Here is a 19,419-nt window from a genome sequence, read left to right as displayed (position 1 = left end):
ACGTCAGCTTTTGTGCTCCTGAGATGCTGCTTGGCCTGCTGTGTTCATCCAGCCTCACATTTTATTATCTTGTTATCATGTTCTTCAAGGTTCTCAAGACTGTAAGCTTCAAGGTTATTGTCAGAGGAGGCATGATAAGTAGCTACTGCTACTGCTATGTATTGCTGGTGGAGAAAGTGAATGATTGAAGTGATGAATAAGTCATTGATTAAGTGGGCTGCTTTGTCATAGATGATTGAGCTTCCTAACTGTTGCTATAGGTCCATACGCAGAAAGCTGATACAACAGGAGTGGATAGGTTTCTGATTAGATTGTGAGGATTCAGTAGGTGAGATATTTTCAGTAGAATTCCGAGCCTCTAACCTTGCTTTTGCAACCAGAGTATTATATGAATGTTCAAGCATCTGGTCAATAGTAACTTGAAGAATGTTGAGAAAGGAGGATTTACCAATGGAAATGTAATTAATTATCGAGGGCTAATGCCTGGATCTCCAACCATTTGGAGCGTAACACCCCCACCAGCATCCTTGTTTAACTTTACACAGCTGACGAACATGTGTTAAGCAACATGATGAACTTCCGCCAGCACTATTTTAAATAATAATCGACTACAGATATGTTAGTTTCTGGTTGATTTCTCTTGGCTATTACATTGATTACAAAATTACTTAGACCTATCCACACATCTTCCAAGTTGCAAAAATGGTTCTGCAGATGAGGTGTGGCAGATGCTGAAGGGCCTTTTCCTAATCACAAAGATTCTACCTCAATTAGTTTCTCTCAAACATAAGTACAGTAGTAGACATTCCCCTTTGAATACATCAATGAGAAGGTACCATGAAGATCAGAGCAAGTCAACATAAAAGGGAGGAGAAGAAGGGGTAGGACAATCCTCAGCGGAAACCATCTGCTTTATTTGCTATCCATGACATTCTGGGAGCAATTGTCTTTTCTGATTAACAGTGAAGACCAACTTGTGTAATGCATGAGCTCCAGTGAAGATGACCTCATAGAAATCTGTCACTTTGTTGCTAAAGTTAATCTGCAACCCCTGTGAAGGGAAAGGGCAGCATTATCAGTGGCTATGACTGTAATAGGGGAGGTAAATGTTTATGCACCTGGGCCTTTTCAGACTGAAGATATTTTCAAAATTTTGTGGTTTCTCACCTAATATTGTGTTAAAGGAAATCACTGATGTTCCCCATAAAAAGAGAGCTAACCATGTGTAATTATCTTTTGCCAGAGGCCAGCAGGTAGAATGAGCATGTGGCCTTGCTCAGATTGCAGACTTCCTACAGAGCAGGGAGCTGCCAACAAATACGTTTACTTTGTAGACACTACATGCCAGCTCTATGGTATTCCAGAGATAAAAACATTTCTCTGGAGTCTAGATGGTATATGATCAATGGTTGTGAAATGTGCAGGTCAATGTTCAACATCCTGACAGCAGTGAAAATATTCCTATTTTGTGTGGTCCTGAGTACCCTTCTGTATTTGAGTGGCTACGGTAATCTAAAGGGTGGCTATGGGTGTCAATGAAATTGCTGAAGTCTGGTGTATAACCCATGCACTGGAACACAGCATGTGTACAATGAAAGCCATGCTACCACATGGATGGAAATGGAGCAGACGCATGATATAAAACAGCTGACACAATTTTTTTCCTACAAGGGCTAGCCTGGAGGAGCCCTGCATACCCATGCTGACTGGTTCTCAAGGTTCATGATTACCTGTTGAATGTTGCATTATCGCGGTGTCTTAGAAGAACAGTCCTCACCATCTGAGGTGTGAAACTCAAAGAAGGGGCAGAGTGAGGAAATGGGGGCAACAGCCTATTCAGCACCTCATGTGCATGAACAAGTAACAAATACAAGCGTAATTCAAGCAATGGCAACTTCAATTCCTTTGTCACCTAGTTTCACAGCAAGCCTCCACTCAGTTAATGACCATCATTGTATGTGTTTTGCCACACAACAAAATTAGAGAACCCACATAACAAGTAGTTCAAACCATAATTAAATGAAATCATGCTTCATTATATACAAGCATAAGCAAGTAGTTGCACCAGTTACAGTACACCTTCTATTTAAGATTTTCAGGCAATTTTTATGTGGTACTCATTTGTTGTAACATCCTGATGTTGATGCATTTGCAGATAATGTATTGGCTGCTTATTGAAATCATTATAATAAAGCAGCACTAAATTGATACTGTAGCTGCATTTCAATCGATTGCAAGAATTAATCATGCACTATTTTCCTTCACTGCAATCAGGGCTATTCAATTTAGACACCCTTCTTATTTCCAAAATTGTGAAGGAGAACAGGTCCATATAATTTTTTTATATAAGTTTCTTGCTAATGGTTCACATTGAAACATTAATTAAATATCTTGTTGTGTGAAGATTTACAATTATAATTCTCTGCAGGGATTAAAAATAACAAAGTCTTAAATGCCTCATAAAAATGATACAAATTCTTTTGGAAATAATTTTACTTTTAACGTTACCTGAATGGTAACAGAAAAATATCACTGTACTTAGCTTCTGCTAATATTACTAACTCAGAAACCTACTGGACTGGAAGGTTGTTTACGGGACATGATAAAATCATCAAATTGTAAGAACACTGGTTGTTACATCCTAGGCACAAGGAGAAAAGAAACTACAATTTCAGAACTCGGTGTGCTTATCTGATTGTATGTATATATCTTGTGTTGGATCTTTTATTTGTGTATTTGAGGAACAGTGCTTTGCAGCTAACCATTCTAATAGGGTATCTCCATATAAGGTGAATGAGGAGAGAACTGAGATAAACAAGGGCAGCGATAATCTAGAAATGTTTGGGAACCAAGAGTCTAGTGAGAGGGAGCAATTGAAAGAAATTAGTATTAGTAAGAAAAGATACTGGGGAAGTTAATGGAGTTAAAGGATGCCAAAACACCAGGGCCTGATAACCTACATGCTACAGTACTAAAGGAAGTAGTCCTAGAAATATTGGATCCATCACTGGTTATCTGGAGCAGCTCCTATAGATTGTAGGGTAGAAAATGTTTGAGAAAGGCAAATCATGCTTAACAATCTGGTAGAGTTTTTTTTGAGGATGTAACTATTAGAATAGATAAGGGAGAATCAATGGATATGATCTATTTGGATTTCCAGAATGCTTTTGACCTTGTCTCTCAGAAGAAGTTAATGGGCAAAATAAAAAGGCATGAGATAAAGGACAAATATATTAGCATGCATCAAGAATTGGTCAACAGACAAGAAATAGAGTTGGAATAAATGGGTCCATTTCTCAGTGGCAGGCAGTGATTACTGGGCCTCAGCTGTTCACTGTAATAAAAATGTCTTGAAAAAGGGAGTCAAATAGAACATTTGCACATTTGCTGGTGACACAAAACTGGGCAGGATTGAGTTGTGGAGAAGATGTAGGGAGGCTTCAAGGAGACTTAGACAAGTGGATTGAGTGGGTAAACCCATGGCACATGCAGTACAATATTGCTAAATGTGAAGTTATACCTTACAGTGTTGGAAACAGAAAGGGCAAGTATTATTCAAATGATGATATATTGGAAAGTATGGATATACAAAGTGTTGTCAAGTCAATAAAATCACCCAGGCAGGTGCAGAAAGAAAATTTGGAAAGTAAGTGGTATATTGAAACTCTTTGCAAGAAGATTTGACTTCAGAAGTAGAGATGTCTTACTGCAGTTATACAGGACATTGGTGAGACCACATCTGGAGCGTTGTGTGCGATTTCGGTCTCACTACTCAAGAAAAGATATACTTTCCATAGAAAGGGTGCAATGAAGATTCACTAGATGGATACTGGGGTTGGCAGGAATATCATTTGTGAAGAGATTGGTTCAAGTTTAGAAGGATATGAGAAAATTAGCTTGAAACATAAAATTCAAACTGGACAGGATAGATGAGTTGCAGTGAAGATATTTTCCCTGTTTGTGGAGTCTAGAACCAAGGAATGTAGTCCCAGGATACAGGGTAGATCATTTAAGATGAGGATTTAGGAGATGAAAAATATCTTCACTCAAGGGTTGATGAACTTATGGAATTCTCTACCACAAAAGGCTATAGAGGTCAAGTCACCGAATATATTCAAGAAAGGAATTGACAAATGTTTAGGTATTAAAGGCATCAAGGGTTAGGGGGAGAAGGCATGAGCACGGTAATGGGGTAATCGATCAATCATGACCATAAAAGCCTGAAGAGGCAAATTGCCAGCGCCTGCTCCTGGTTTGTACTTTTCTATGTTTGAGACAAAGTTGCAGCACTTGAACTAGGCAAGGCGAGAGATTTGAGGTCAGAGTTTCATCTTCTAAATATAAAATGGAAGACAGGAGATTTCTCACTGTTATGAGCCTATCTCTTACCCAGCAATGCATAGCTCACTATTTTCATCCAGCTGCAGCAGTGACATCCCAGATTTACGCCTACTACTGGGGGTGTCCAGGTTAAAGGCTCATCATTTTATTTGTAAGCAATCAGGTTAGTTCTGGGGCAATTGTAAAGCCTCATAATTCTCACTGTCCAATGTCTCCCTTCACCCAGTACCCACTATAAACAGAATTCACAACCCTGATAATAAGATAGGAAAGACATTAAGAAACTTAAAAAATTGACAGAATAATCAAACAAAAATGGAGTATTTTTCAACAAAAGGTTATTCTTATAACACCTCAAAATTGTGAAAATAAGCAAAAATTACTTCAACAATAATTAAATAAAACTATCCTTTTAACAGCTCATAAATCTATCAAAATAAACAAGCTCATATTCCCTTGACAGCCAAGTCAACAACTTTTGCCAAGCAAAATAACTGAGGAGCTGATAGTCAGCCAAACATTTATGATGGAATCCTGTTGACCAACTGTATCAATTGTTTCAATTCAGCCAACCATTCATAATAGGATTCCACAATGTCAACAAACTCCCCCGGGGTCAAGACATTAAATCCTTCGAAGACAGACAGAATTCGAGCCATGTTGCAAATTTGGATTGAAACCAATGACGAATTTAAACTCCAAAGAAAAAGAAATCAAGGTTACAAATGGACAGGGCAAAAAACACAATAAAAATTGTGAAGAATAAATTTAAATAAGGATGGTAGTATCATTCTGAATGTTTATTAGAGCCACTTTATATTCCTCCCCAGACATTTCACTATTGACGCTCTTCCTTCTCTTTACTAGTGTTAAGGTTACTCATGATTCTTAACATAAAATGGTGGCCTGTGTTTTTTAGTTGATATAAAAATGGCTGAGGAAGATTGTTAGCTGAAGCAATAATGTCCTTCGTACTTATAGCAACCAGATAAGATATAAAGCATCTTGTTAAAAATCACATAATAGGACATTATTATGAAGAGGCAAAATGTAACCACTGTCTACAAAGAGACAATTTTGATAACAGATGTCTTTGAGAAGCACAGATGGAACTCTCCTTGCCCCTTGCAAGCTGATTCAAAGTTTGGGATAGAAGGGGATTAGCTTAACTTACATTAGCTAAAATCCTTTATGATTGTAATCACAAATACAAATACAGATACACATGCATATATGTATATAAACTTTTAAATGTAACAAGCATTAAGGGATTTAACAGAATGAGAATGGGCAGACAGTCTCAGGCAGTAGGGAGAAGTCTCCAGCCTGCTAGCAGGGAGCATTGAAGAATGGGTGCAGAAGTCAGCAGTTTTGGAGATAATGGGAATTGCAGATGCTGGAGAATCCAAGATAACAAAGTGTGGGGCTGGATGAACACAGCAGGCCAAGCAGCATCTTAGGAGCACAAAAGCTGACATCTCAGGCCTAGACCCTTCCAGGCCAGAAATGTCAGCTTTTGTGCTCCTAAGATGCTGCTTGGCCTGCTGTGTTCATCCAGCTCCACACTTTGTTATCTCAGCAGTTTTGAAATCTGGTTGAATAAGATGCATTGTGTAAGCCCCAGGATGGGTGATAAGGTTGTCTGATAAACATAATGATATCATGACAAGATCTATAACTGTCCATTAACTGATCACACAGTCACTTGATCGACCTGATTGGATGTATATGTAATTAGTGAATAACACAATCAGTTTGCAATTGTAAATGCTAAGGCAGGGTGAACATATATGTATAAATGTTTATGTCTTTCCTTTGTTCAATGAAGGAGTTTCTTCCCATCGATGTAACATGAATAATGTCTCTGATTCTGAAAGTGGACCCGAGTATTGACTATTTCATTTAGTCATTCCGACCCACATGGGGCATTTCACATGATCAGATCTGGATTTCATAATTGTGCAATGCAGCATAGTGTTATATTGCATGGAGAATGTATTCTAAGGCATCTGAAGACCTCCCCACTTTCAAAATACTCTTCTTTCCCTTGACAGTTTGCCAGTTGCCAAAAGTGACAATGAGGCAAATACAGTGTTTAATAATTGTTCATCTTTTCAAATAAAAGTCCAATCATCGCTCATTGGATTAAAAACATTCATAACTCATGCCATATTTCATGATGGCATATGAAGTAGGCAGCAACTTTTGCATTTACCTTTCACAAGATTGCTGAATCCAAACTATGGTCACCTACAGTTCACAACATCATTCTGCTGGTGTACTTCATGTCACCTCCCAACATAGGTGCAGCAAAATCAAAATTGTGGAAGATCTACAATACTAACATATGCCAACACTTCCAGGACAGTGGATGCGAACACCAGTGCCCTGCAAGGCTGCATACTCAGTTCCTTATACACTCACTACTGCATGGCCAAACTCTAACACTATTTGATAGTTTGCTACTGACACCACTATAGTGGGTCAGATCTTAAACAACAGGACAGCACAGGAAAAAGATATACAGTTTAGTAGAATGGTGTGAAGACAACAATCTCTCCCTCTATGGCAGCAAAATGAAGGACCTGGTCATTGACTTCTGAAAACAAAATGGAGGACACACCCCTGTCTGTATCAATGGTGCTAAGGTAGAGGTGGTCAGGAGCTTCAAGTTCTGAGGAGTAAATGTCACCACAAAATTGTCCTGGTCAAACCATGTCGATGCTACTGTCAAGAAAGCACACCCACATCTCTACTTCCTCAGAAGGCGAAGGAAATTTGGCATGTCCACGATGACTCCTACCAATTTTTATAGATGCACCATATAAAATGACATTTCTGGATGCATCTCAGCTTCGTATAGCAACTGCTTTGCCCATGACCTCAAAAAATTACAGAGAATTGTGAATGCAGCTCAGTCCATCATGAAAACCAACCTGCCTTCCATTGACTCCATCTATACTTGGAGTGGCATAGTGACTCAGTGGTTAGCACTGCTGCCTTACATCACCAGGGACTTGAGTTCAATTCCACCCTTGGGCGACTGTCTATGTGAAGTTTGCATCTTCTCCCTGCATCTGCGTGGGTTTCCTCCAGGCTCTCCGGTTTCCTCCCTAAGTCCAAAGATGTGCAGGCTAGGTGGATTGGCCATGGCTAAATTGCCCCTGGTGTTTGGGGATGTGTAGATTAGGTGGGTTATGGAGGGATAGGTCTGGTGGGATGCTCTGAGGGTCAGGGTGGACTTGTTGGGCTGAAGGGCCTGTTTCCACACTGTAGGGGTTCTACAATACACTTCCTGCTGCCTTGTGAAAGCAGCCAACATAATCAAAGACCCTTCCCACCAAGTTATATTTTCTTCTAAGCTCTTCCATCAGGCAGAAGATGCAAAAATTTGAAAACACATCCCAACAAGTTCAAGAACAGCTACTTCCCCACCGTTAACAGACTTTTTAATGGACCTCTCATACATTAGACTTGATCTTTCTCTCACCTTCTCTGTAGATATAACACTATATTTTGCATTCTGTACTATTACCCTGATGCATATATATAACGTATGATTTGTCTGGTTATCCCGCAAACAATACTTCTCACTGTATCTTGGTATGTGACAATAATAAAACTAAACCATTAATATTTTACATAAATTAGATGTGTCAATTAAAATCTACTCCTAAGAAAAGACAGTCCAGTGAAAGATCATGTCAGTGAACATATTGAAAAGATGAAGATGTCTTGAGAATTATCCATCTTTACTGGTTCTGTTTAATTGATGATAGGTAGATAAGACCTTTGTACCTAGTCTGCATGAGATTTGCTTATAATTTCAGCTAGGTAACTGTGTTCATAAATTGTTTGCTTGCTCCCAGCTACAGTGTAATCTTTCATTAAAAGCTTCCTGTCCCGGATAGGAGTTCATTAATGAAACGCGATAAAAAATAAATGACTTTACAATAAAAAGCTTCCCTGTACAGTGCAACACAGGTAGCTAATACATTCAGCCTATTTAGACCAAACACATCTATCTCAGTTTGCTAAACCATTCACACTTAGAATAATTTTAATTCTGGAGGCAATAAATTCAACCTTCAAAACTCATAAAATGAGATTTCCACTTACTGACCCCAAATTTTACATAATTTATCCCCAGAACACAGAGCCCATAGGGCACTTGCAAATTCAGTTCCTGGCTTTGAGAGAAATGACCGGATTCTGTTCTTTGAGAAGATTTTTATAGGGGGAGTTTTTGCCCATTCCTCTAAACAATCCCAGCTCTGCGGCTGGTGGCTAATTCTGAAGCATTTCAAAAGCTATTTCAATGGCTGCTCTAATGGTGGTATAGCAACACCAATAGAGGTGACAAGGAATTTTCAAGGGGCAGTAGCAAGCTAAGTTCTGCATGAAGATGATGACTGAAGCTCTTCACAGAGATCCCAGCCTCCCATTGGTAATTGCTGATGACAATTGGAGGGGGACAGAGTCATTATATGTCCAACTCCAAGCATTTTCTAACCTCTGGATCGTTAACTACATTTCTTGAAGACTGTCTTTGACATGGCAACCCTCAGAAGCAAATATTAAGCTGATGATCTTAGGGGAGATCCATTGGGCACCAACCCCAGCTTGTCCCACTGCACTCCAGCTCATCATTGTTTACTGGCAGTGGATATAAAAGGAGAAACTGAGAGCAGGTTATGGGCAGGGAAAACCTGGTAAGACAGAAAGATGGGGCTGACTCACAGCTTAAATTTTCCACTTATTCCCAGTTTCTTTCCTGCTTGATTTTGGACAGAATTTGCAGAGCATGATCCAGTTCCATGGGATTCACAGAGTGGAAGGCTTTCATATATAGTACCTTGAAAGCACTAATCCTGCTTCTAGGCAATTGAGAATAGACTCAAACTGGTCTCCAGCCAGCAAATTGCTGTTTCTTCTCACCAATGTCCCAGGGCTTCCTCTCGGAACTTACCCACTAACCTCCCCTTACGTATATTCATTGACATTTGTGACCTTGCTTACTGGGATGAGCTGGACTAGTTTACCCCAGGGGCTGGTAGCAACAAAACATTTTTACCCAGCATGATTGATTGGGCAATGTATAATTTGCTAAAAATGCTGTAGGACGTTGGAAAATATGACAGAGTAGGGGGAAATAAATCAGCAAATATATTGAATTCAAGTCTAAAGTAAAGCAAATATGTCTCACATTATTAGGTTTATCAATAACTCCTTACCCAAACCCCTTACTCACCTGGCACCTTGCACTCTCACTTGGCCTCGCACACTCACCTTTCCTCAGTAGCTTCCCAGTGATTTAAGCTGAAATATGGTGGTAAGTGTGGTTGAGAGGGAGTTTGAAGGATTAGGGTCTCAGGTGCTTGAAGTCTAGTGTGCCAGGTGGGTGAGGGGTTAGTGTACCAGCTTGATGAGGGGTTGGGATGCCAGGTAGATGAAAGGTTACACATCCAGATAAGTGGATAATTGCTTAGAGTAATTTGGGGGGGATTTGGTTGGGGGCAGATATAAAGGTCTGTTTTAAGCAGTTGAGCCATTGAGCCAAGGGCTTGAAGCAAGCCTGGAGTGGTCAGGGAAGGAATGGCGACAGGGTTGGCAGTGTGGAGGAGGTGTCCAGTCCAGTGGGGGGCTGCCAGTCAGGCCGGAGTGAGAGTTGTTACCAGTTACTTCCAGTGCTCTGGACTTAAATTTCAATTTGCAGGACTTCATTTTTAATGTTTAAAATATCATTAAAAGAAACAGAAATGATTTCAACTATCCTTATTAGGGTAAAAATAATTGCCAGCAAGGCACTGATGTTATTCTTTCAAAAGGTCATACAAACAGAAACAGGTGTGAAAATGAGAAAAAGTCCCATCACATGAACACGCAACAGATGAATTAGGAGCAGCAAGTCGCCATTCAGCCCCTCAAGACTGCTATGCTACTTAATAGGGTCATGGCTGTTTTGATCATAATTTAAAATCTGCATTCCTGCTTACCCTGATAACTTTCCATCCTCCTTGCTTGCAAAGAATCTATCTACCTCAGCCTGAAAAGCATTAAAGGACTTGTCACATCTTCAACTTCTCACAAAATGAGATCCAAAGCCTGTTCTTACTGTTTTATCATTGATTCCACTCTGATTATTTAATTTCCTTATGGGAAATCCTGCAAAAAAACTGTCTCTAAGAGTCCCAAAACTGGTTGAGCAAATAATTCACTGTTTTTCGACATTGACCAATTGCCATGATTCCCATTCCATAGATTATCAGGGTTATTTACACACGAAAGAATTAGCTAAGATATTCACACGATGACAAATAAGGTCATTCACGCTGATGGGCTATCTAACTTGTGTGTACCAATTGTGGTGTTCACTTGGGAATGGCTGTCAAAGGAATGATGCCAGCTATTGTATTGGTAGTGGTTTTAGCAAATAAAGGAGAAGCCTCCAGGTGATGAATGACACCCAGAATTAATTAGAAATAAAATGATTGTTTAACTTAACTAAATGCATCTAAGTTTAGAAACATTACTAATGGATTCTGAAGTGAAGTCTTACACTTCTGCAGTGTAAGCAAAAAACCAGATAGCAAAATTAAATGTTTGTTTTGGTGACAGATTGGAAATGTTTACGTACTGGTACATTTTTGTAACAATTTAATTCAAGATTAGGGGCAGCACGGTGGCTCAATGGTTAGTACTGTAGCCTCACAGCACCAGGGACCCAGGTTCGATTCCCGCCTCGGGCAATTGTCTGTGTGGAGTTTGCACATTCTCCCCGTTTCTGTGTCGGTTTCCTCCGGGTGCTCCGGTTTCCTCCCACAGCCCAAAGATGTGCAGGCTAGGTGGATCGGCCATGCTAAATTGCCTGTAGTGTTCAGGGGTGTGTGGGTTATAGGGGGATGGGTCTGGGTGGGATGCTTCAACAGGCGGTGTGGACTTGTTGGGCCGAAGGGCCTGTTTCCACACAGTAGGGATTCTAATCTAAAATTACAAGTTTACAAAATGGGTCATATTTGGAACTGTAATTATATATAAGCAAGTTGAAAAATCAGCAGGGCTCAAAGGAATATAACATTTCAAAAAGTATTGGAATTCAAATTACTGCCAATTTGGAACAAAAGTACCAAATGTATTAAAATGATGTTAATCACAGTCAGAAAGATCTGTGACAAATATAGTTTATTGTAAAATGTTTGGTTGCAGTTTGAAACAGAATTTATTCTTCTCCAAAATGAAAACAAAAATTGCTGAAGAAACAAAGCAGGTCTGGCAGCCTCTGTGGAGAGAAAAACAAAGTTAACGTTTTGAGTCCAGTGGCCATTTGTCAAAATAGAAAGCAGCTGGGAAAAGGTGGTATTTATGCTGATGATAGATTGTGGGTGTGGCAGTGGTAAAAGGAGTGAGATGGAGAGATGGATAACAAAGTGTGAAGCTGGATGAACACAGCAGGCCAAGCAGCATCTCAGGAGCACAAAAGCTGACGTTTCGGGCCAAGACCCTTCATCAGAAAATAAATGCTGCCTGGATGCATAAAGGAAGAGTGGATAGTTGAAAGTGTTGTGAGAAGCCCATGCAGAATAGAACGTGGGGATGTGGGGGTGTGAATGAACATAGGGGACAGTTCTGACTTGTTTAGAGAATTGGCTTGCAGACAGGAAACAAAGAGTAGGAATAAATCAGCCCTTTATTTTTGGAACCAGGTGTCACAGGTCAAAGATAAAGGCTAGACCACTTAGGACTGAGATGAGGAGCAATTCATTCACCCAGAGAATGGTGAGCCAGTGGCATTCTCTTACAATCTCTCTTTTACAAGTGTAGAGGGAACAGATACTAACAAAAGGACTGCATCTATTATTCAGTAAACTGGTTTAGTCAATCAATGCTGAAGTTTATGAAGGTTTATGCTGCAGTTTACGGAAGTTTACCTTGAAGCACGTATAGAATCTTCCAACTGAGGAGTGAAAATGCAAAATCATCTTTGTAGTTGCACTTTATACACAGGTAGAAGAGGTAAAGTTTATATCTTGTAAAATTTTTGGGGAGATAGGAATACTTTGGATTGCACCTTCTGTGCTGTTTCCAGGGGAAGAGGAAGTCCTCCCTCTGCATTACCCCTGTTCTGCCATGTCTGGGACAAATGTCAGAAACCATGCAGGGTCACTCAGGACTGATAGGCCCTGTTGGAGTACACAGCAGGCCTCAAAGTTGGTGTTGGCACAAGGGATACTGGTGAATTCTAGGGTTTTTGTTTGTGGCAGATTGCTCTGGAAAGTGTATGTGTTAAGATGGGAGCAGAATTGGACTGAGAAACACCACAGAAATAGGGTAATAAAATGTGAGGCTGGATGATCACAGCAGGCCCAGCAGTATCTCAGGAGCACAAAAGCTGACGTTTCGGGCCTAGACCCTTCATCAGAGAGCCTCTCTGATGAAGGGTCTAGGCCCAAAACGTCAGCTTTTGTGCTCCTGAGATGCTGCTGGACCTGCTGTGTTCATCCAGCCTCACATTTTATTATCTTGGATTCTCCAGCATCTGCAGTTCCCATTATCACTGATAGAAATAGGGTAGATAGTTAATGAAGGAAATTTGGTAAGGTAGAGCAAGAAAACATATTCGACATCATGATAAAAATCTCTCCAAAAAACTCAAAGCAACTTGGACTCAGCCAAAAAAAAATCAGTTCCTTTCAGCGATATTGGGAACTGCAGATGCTGGAGAACCCAAGATAACAAAGTGTGGAGCTGGATGAACACAGCAGGCCAAGCAGCATCTCAGGAGCACAAAAGCTGATGTTTCGGGCCTGAAACGTCAGCTTTTGTGCTCCTGAGATGCTGCTTGGCCTGCTATGTTCATCCAGCTCCCCACTTTGTTATCTTAGTTTCTTTCAGCTGTGTTTCTTGTTGACTCACTCAAACGTGAAGTCAATCGTCAGGGAAAGCTAACCTAGGACCTCTGATGAAGGGTCTAGGCCCGAAACGTCAGCTTTTGTGCTCCTGAGATGCTGCTTGGCCTGCTGTGTTCATCCAGCCTCACATTTTATTATCTAGGACCATAGCCATTCACTGAGAATTCAATTCTACAAACTTTGCCAGCCCTGCACAATACAGGTTAACCATTAAACAACTGGCCTCAGGCTTAAAATATATGCTTCAAACAATCTAAGAACTTTAATTTACAATCGATTCTTCACTTTTCTATATTCAACATACCGACCCCTTTTTTAAAGCTTAATACTTAGTGTGTATTTGATGTTTTGTTTATATTGCTTTTTTGGAGTTATTAGGTAATAAAATTCAGCTTTCTTTCTCTAAAAATGTTGTAATTTAGCTCTTTCATTTTGATCTAGTTAATTACATTTTATTTGAAATGTGATAGCTGCATGCTATAAGAAAGAAATTAAAAGAACGTTTTGTCACTAAGTGGGTTATAAAAAGAGGGGGAGGCTGGTTCCGATCATTCCTTAGTTGTAGCAAATTGAATATAGGAGAGAAATGCTATGGAATTTCTCGCCTTGCACAGCATGGATTGAATAATCTACGTTCCCTGGAAACATGGTAATATTTTGAATTTCCAATTGTGAAAAGGAGATTTTAGATAAATGGTTAATCGTCACTCAAAGTACTCCTGCAAGAATTTTATTCATCCACCCTTGTGGTGCTCTAAAAACCTGGTGCTCTAATATAACTTTGTCTTAAGGTGAAATTACTTTGTGTCAGTTTAACATGAGTTACACTTGATTTATTTTCATTCCTGCAGTTATTTGAGTTATAAAAGTGAAAGCATCCTGCCAGTAACACCTTGCAAGTTTTATTTAAACTATTGATGAATCTTTTTAGTTTAAACTAGATATAAATTTATCTGAATTCTAGAAAGACCTAGGTATATTTCTTCGGACTAAAGGAATCAAAGGGTATGGGGAGAAAGCAGGAACAGGGTAGTGAGTTTGATGATCAGCCATAATTACACTGAATGATGAAACTTGAAAGGTCATTTTTTTTCTCAGATCTCCTCTAACTCACTTACTCCTCACCTTAAACTTATGCCCTATTAGTTTTAGACACGTCTGCCATAGGGAACAATTTCTCATGATCTACCCTGTCTATACCTCTCATAATTTTGTATTAGATTCCCCCCCTCAGTCTTCTTTGCTCCAAGGAAACCCAACACAGCCTGTACGTGATAATAAAGTGTGGAGCTGGATGAACACAGCAGGCCAAGTAGCATCTCAGGAGCACAGAAGCTGACATTTCAGGCCTAGACCCTTCATCAGAGAGGGGGATGGGGTGAGGGTTCTGGAATAAATAGGGAGAGAGGGGGAGGTGGACCGAAGATGGAGAGAAAAGAAGATAGGTGGAGAGGAGAGTATAGGTGGGGAGGTAGGGAGGGGATAGGTCAGTCCAGGGAAGACGGACAGGTCAAGGAGGTGGAATGAGGTGATAGGTAGGAAATGGAGGTGCGGCTTGGAGTGGGAGGAAGGGATAGGTGAGAGGAAGAACAGGTTAGGGAAGCGGAGACAGGCTGGGCTGGTTTTGGGGTACAGTGGGGGAAGGGGAGATTTTGAAGCTTGTGAAGTCCACATTGATACCATTGGGCTGCAGGGTTCCCAAGCGGAATACGAGTTGCTGTTCCTGCAACCTTCGGGTGGCATAATTGTGGCACTGCAGGAGTCCCATGATGGACATGTCATCTAAAGAATGGGAGGGGGAGTGGAAATGGTTTGCGACTGGGAGGTGCAGTTGTTTATTGCGAAATGAGCGGAGGTGTTCTGCAAAGCGGTCCCCAAGCCTCCGCTTGGTTTCCCCAATGTAGAGGAAGCCACACCGGGTACAGTGGATATACCATGTGCAGGTGAACATCTGCTTGATATGGAAGGTCATGTTGGGGCCTGGGATAGGGGTGAGGCAGGTTTCAGTGGGGGGAGGGGAAGAACTGGGCTGGTTTTGTGCTTGGCCTGCTGTGTTCATCCAGCTCCACACTTTGTTATCTTGGATTCTCCAGCATCTGCAGTTCCCATTATGACAACCTATGCGATCTCTCTTTTCATTCCAGACGACATCCTGGTGAATCTCCTCTGCACCCTTTTCAGTGCAATCATATCTTTCCAGTAGCGTGGTGACCAGAACAGCTCACAGAATTCCAGCTCTACACCTTGTTATCAAAGATTCTCCAGCATCTGAAACAATTTTAACCCCACTGCGAAGCCTCTTCTAAGGATGCCCACCTTGAAGAAGTTACCCTACTCCCTCCAGAAAACACCTCCCCATCTTTCCCTATTTCTTTCAGAACCCCCTTCCCTCCCTGATTTCTGAAGAAGGGTCTAGGCCCAAACGTCAGCTTTCTTGCTCCCCTGATGCTGCTTGGCCTGCTGCGTTCATCAAGCTCTACACCTTGTTATTTCAGTATTCCATCTGTGGCCTAACCAATGTTTTATAACATTGTACCAAGCTTTCCTTGTCCCTGTATTCTATGCCATGGCTAATGAATACAAACATCCTATATGCCTTCTTCACTACTCTGTCTACCTGTGCTGACACCTTAAAGGATTTATGGACTTGTACATCAAGATCCTTTTGCTCCTCAGTATTCCCAGGGGCCTACCATTCATTGTATATATCCATTCTACATTAGACTTACCAACATGCATCATCTTGCATTTATCAGATTTAAATTCCATCTGCAATTGCCCTGCCCAACATACCAGATGATCGATATCCAACTGCAGCCTGCGACCATCCCCCTCACTATCAACAATGCCACCAATTTTAGAGTCATATGGAAATGTAGTAACTATACCTTTTACATTGGTTTGGAGCCAATCTACCATCCCCTGAGAAAAAGGGCAGGAAATGACATCACCAACGCAGGAAATGACATCAACAACCCAAGGAAACCTAACCAGATAAATAGAAAGCGGGACATAACACCAGCGCTTCGTCGGAGGCTCACTGATGATGTTACCTAGAATGGTGACGAAACGTCTGAAAATGAACCTTCCAGCTCAGCGAGCAAACTCACATCCATCACCTCAACCTGAGCTACAAATCTTCTCAAAACTCGCTAATACCTTTTACATTCACATCCAAATTGTTAATATCCATAACAGACAACAGAGGTTTCAGCACTGATCTCAGTGCATATCGCTGGTGATAGGTTTCCAATTCCAAAACATCCCTCCATTCTTATTCTTTGCCTTCTAATTGTAAGCTAGTTTAGGCTCCATTTTGCCAACTTGCCTTTTGGATTAGCATTTCATGTGACACCTGCACATCTCTTATTGATATATTTATTCACCTTTCAAAAAACTCAATTAAATTAGTCAGGGATAGTAGGAACTGCAGATGCTGGAGAATCTGAGATAACACGGTTTAGAGCTGGATGAACACAGCAGGCCCAGCAGCATCAGAGGAGCAGGAAAGCTGACATTTCGAGTCGAGATCTGAAGAAGGGTCTCAACCCTAAACGTCAGCTTTCCTGCTCCTCTGATGCTGCTTGGCCTGCTGTGCTCATCCAGCTCTATACCATGTTATCTAATATTAAATTAGTCAGATGGGATCGCCTTCTAACAAATCCATACTAACCATCCCTGATCAATCACTGCCTTTCCAAGTTTTGATTAATCCTGTCCTTCAGAACTTTCTCAAATACTTTTCCAAATACTGATGTCAGATAACTGATCCATCCCAGCTGCCCTTTTTGAACAAAGGAACTGCATTAGCTATCCTCTATTCACCTGGCACTTCGCCTGTGACTGGTGAGGCCTTATATGTCTCAGCCAGAGTCCCAGCAATCTACTCTCTTGCCTCCCATGCCAGCCTGGGAGATATCTCATCAGGCTGTGGAGATTTATACACCTGTATGTTAGCTAAAGCGTCTAATACCTTTGCCTCACTAAACTTAATGTGCTGGAACCTCAACACCCCAACTGAGATCCCCAATTATAATATCCTTCTGCTCTGTGACTACAGATCAGAAGTATTCACTTAAGACATCACCCTTGTCTGCTGGCTCCACACACAGATTGCCCCTTTGGTCTCTCTTAGGTCATACTCCTTCCCTGGTAACCCTCTTATTCTTAACATACTGATAAAAAGCTTTCGGGTTTTCAATGATCCTACCTGCCAAAGATATTTTGTAGACCCTCCTTGCCCTCCTAATTTCCTTTTTAAGCAACTTCCTACATTTTCTATACATTTGGAGGTCCTTGCCTGCTTTTAATGCGCTGTACCTGATATATGTCCCCTTCTTTTTCTTTACCAAACTCTCGATGTTCCTTGACATCGAGGTTCCATGGATCTGCTGCTCTTTCCCTTTCTTCTTAGAGGAACACATTGGCCCTGAATTCTCATGATTCTACTTTTAAGACAGTCTCACTTGTCAAATGTAGACTTACCTGCAAGTGGCTGCTCACTGTTTATGTCTAATGATGTCGAATTTAACCTTGTCTAATTTAGGCTCTTAATTTCTGTAATATCCTTATCCCTTTCCATGCTGCTTTTGAAACTTACTAAGTGATTGTCTGCTGAAACTTCAACCACTTGACCGGCTCTATGACTCGTTTCTGTCTCAGACAATTAATAGGCTGACATTTTTGTTCCTGATAAAATTGAAAGCTCCACTGATGTAATAAATGAAGCTTACAGTGTGAAAATCTTGCCTTTATTAGATTTACGTATGGCCTGATTGAAGAAAATTCATCTGCAATGTACTGTAGCTGGCAATGTAGAAAACAAAAACTCCTGAGCAGGCTATATTATTTTGAAAAGAACCAAAACTATTTAGTATGGGTTCATTTACTCAGAAAAGCTCAGGTCAGACCTGAATGTGTTTCTTCAAAAGTAGCAATGTTCACGAGGCAGATAGAAATAAAAAATAGTGATGTGCAAAGAATGAGTTAATCAGTCAGTATTTATACACAATATAAACATGATGATCCAGCAGTTGGCATCTCTCCCAGGTACTGCTGTCGATCCAACATTCCAGCAGGCTCAATTATATGGCTACTGAGGTCACAGTTACCTCACAGCACAGTTAACCATATCACTACATCTCTACCCAAGTGCATTTTCAATTTCCAACATTACACTATCTTCTTAACATGAAAATATTCCCACTTAATTGTCTATGTTTCCTACCGTGGAATCTCCCCACAATGTTTGTTGTTCACATATTCATCAGTAGCCTCACCATTATTCTAAATCTTATCATTTAAAATCATGTAGAAAAGTGTTGGTTTGTAAATTGACTCAAAATGTGCTTGCACAGCTGAAATAAATTAACAACTTATTCCAGACGTTATGCTCATGTAAAAATTGTTTGCCTCTGGGTGGGTTTTACCAGTATCAAAACTGATGGTCATTTTCCAAAAGGATACCAATTCCCCCTGAATGGACTTGGATTCATCTTATTTCTTTTATGATGTCATGATAAAAAGATCATATGACAGTGAAACACTGCCAAGTAAGGACCTTGCATCTTTGAGAAACAGTCAGTAGGTAGAAGTAGTTCCTTTGTATGAGCAGTATATTGTTGCAGTGAGATTTTGCAATATATTTGAGCCTAGGAAGAAGAGATGACTGAATTATCAGCAAGAAAGGAAAGCATTGGTTTATTTCTTCAAAAGGGGTATACAAGGAATTATTGACAAAAAAACCTTTGCAGAATTTGTTCCACGCACTGAAAAATTTGCTGTTCGGGATCACATATGCAGTTGCTGTCAAATATCTTAACACCATATGAAGAAAATAATTTCAATAAGTAATATTGAAAATTAAGAATGTACTTGGGTGGAGATGTAAGGCTAGGGTTAAATGAATGTGCAGATGAGCCTCTGAGGTATGCTGTGATGCAGCTGTCACCTCAGTAGTCATATATTTGAGACTCTGCTCTAGATCCTAGAGCAGGATCTAGACTCTGCTGTAAATCCAACACAGCTAGTTGGATGTAGAACAGTCCCTGCTAGAGATGTTGACCACTGGATCATCATATCGCGTATAAATACTGCTTGATTAACTAGTTCTTTGCACAATACTGAGGAATACAATGTGAGATGAACTTGGTTTCTGTCTGTTACCAGT

The sequence above is a fragment of the Stegostoma tigrinum genome, chromosome 20 (genome assembly GCF_030684315.1).
Source record: "Stegostoma tigrinum isolate sSteTig4 chromosome 20, sSteTig4.hap1, whole genome shotgun sequence".
In the NCBI taxonomy this organism is placed as follows: Eukaryota; Metazoa; Chordata; class Chondrichthyes; order Orectolobiformes; family Stegostomatidae; genus Stegostoma; species Stegostoma tigrinum.
The sequence above is the reverse complement of the archived record's forward strand: the minus strand, read 5'-3'. Positions refer to the sequence as shown.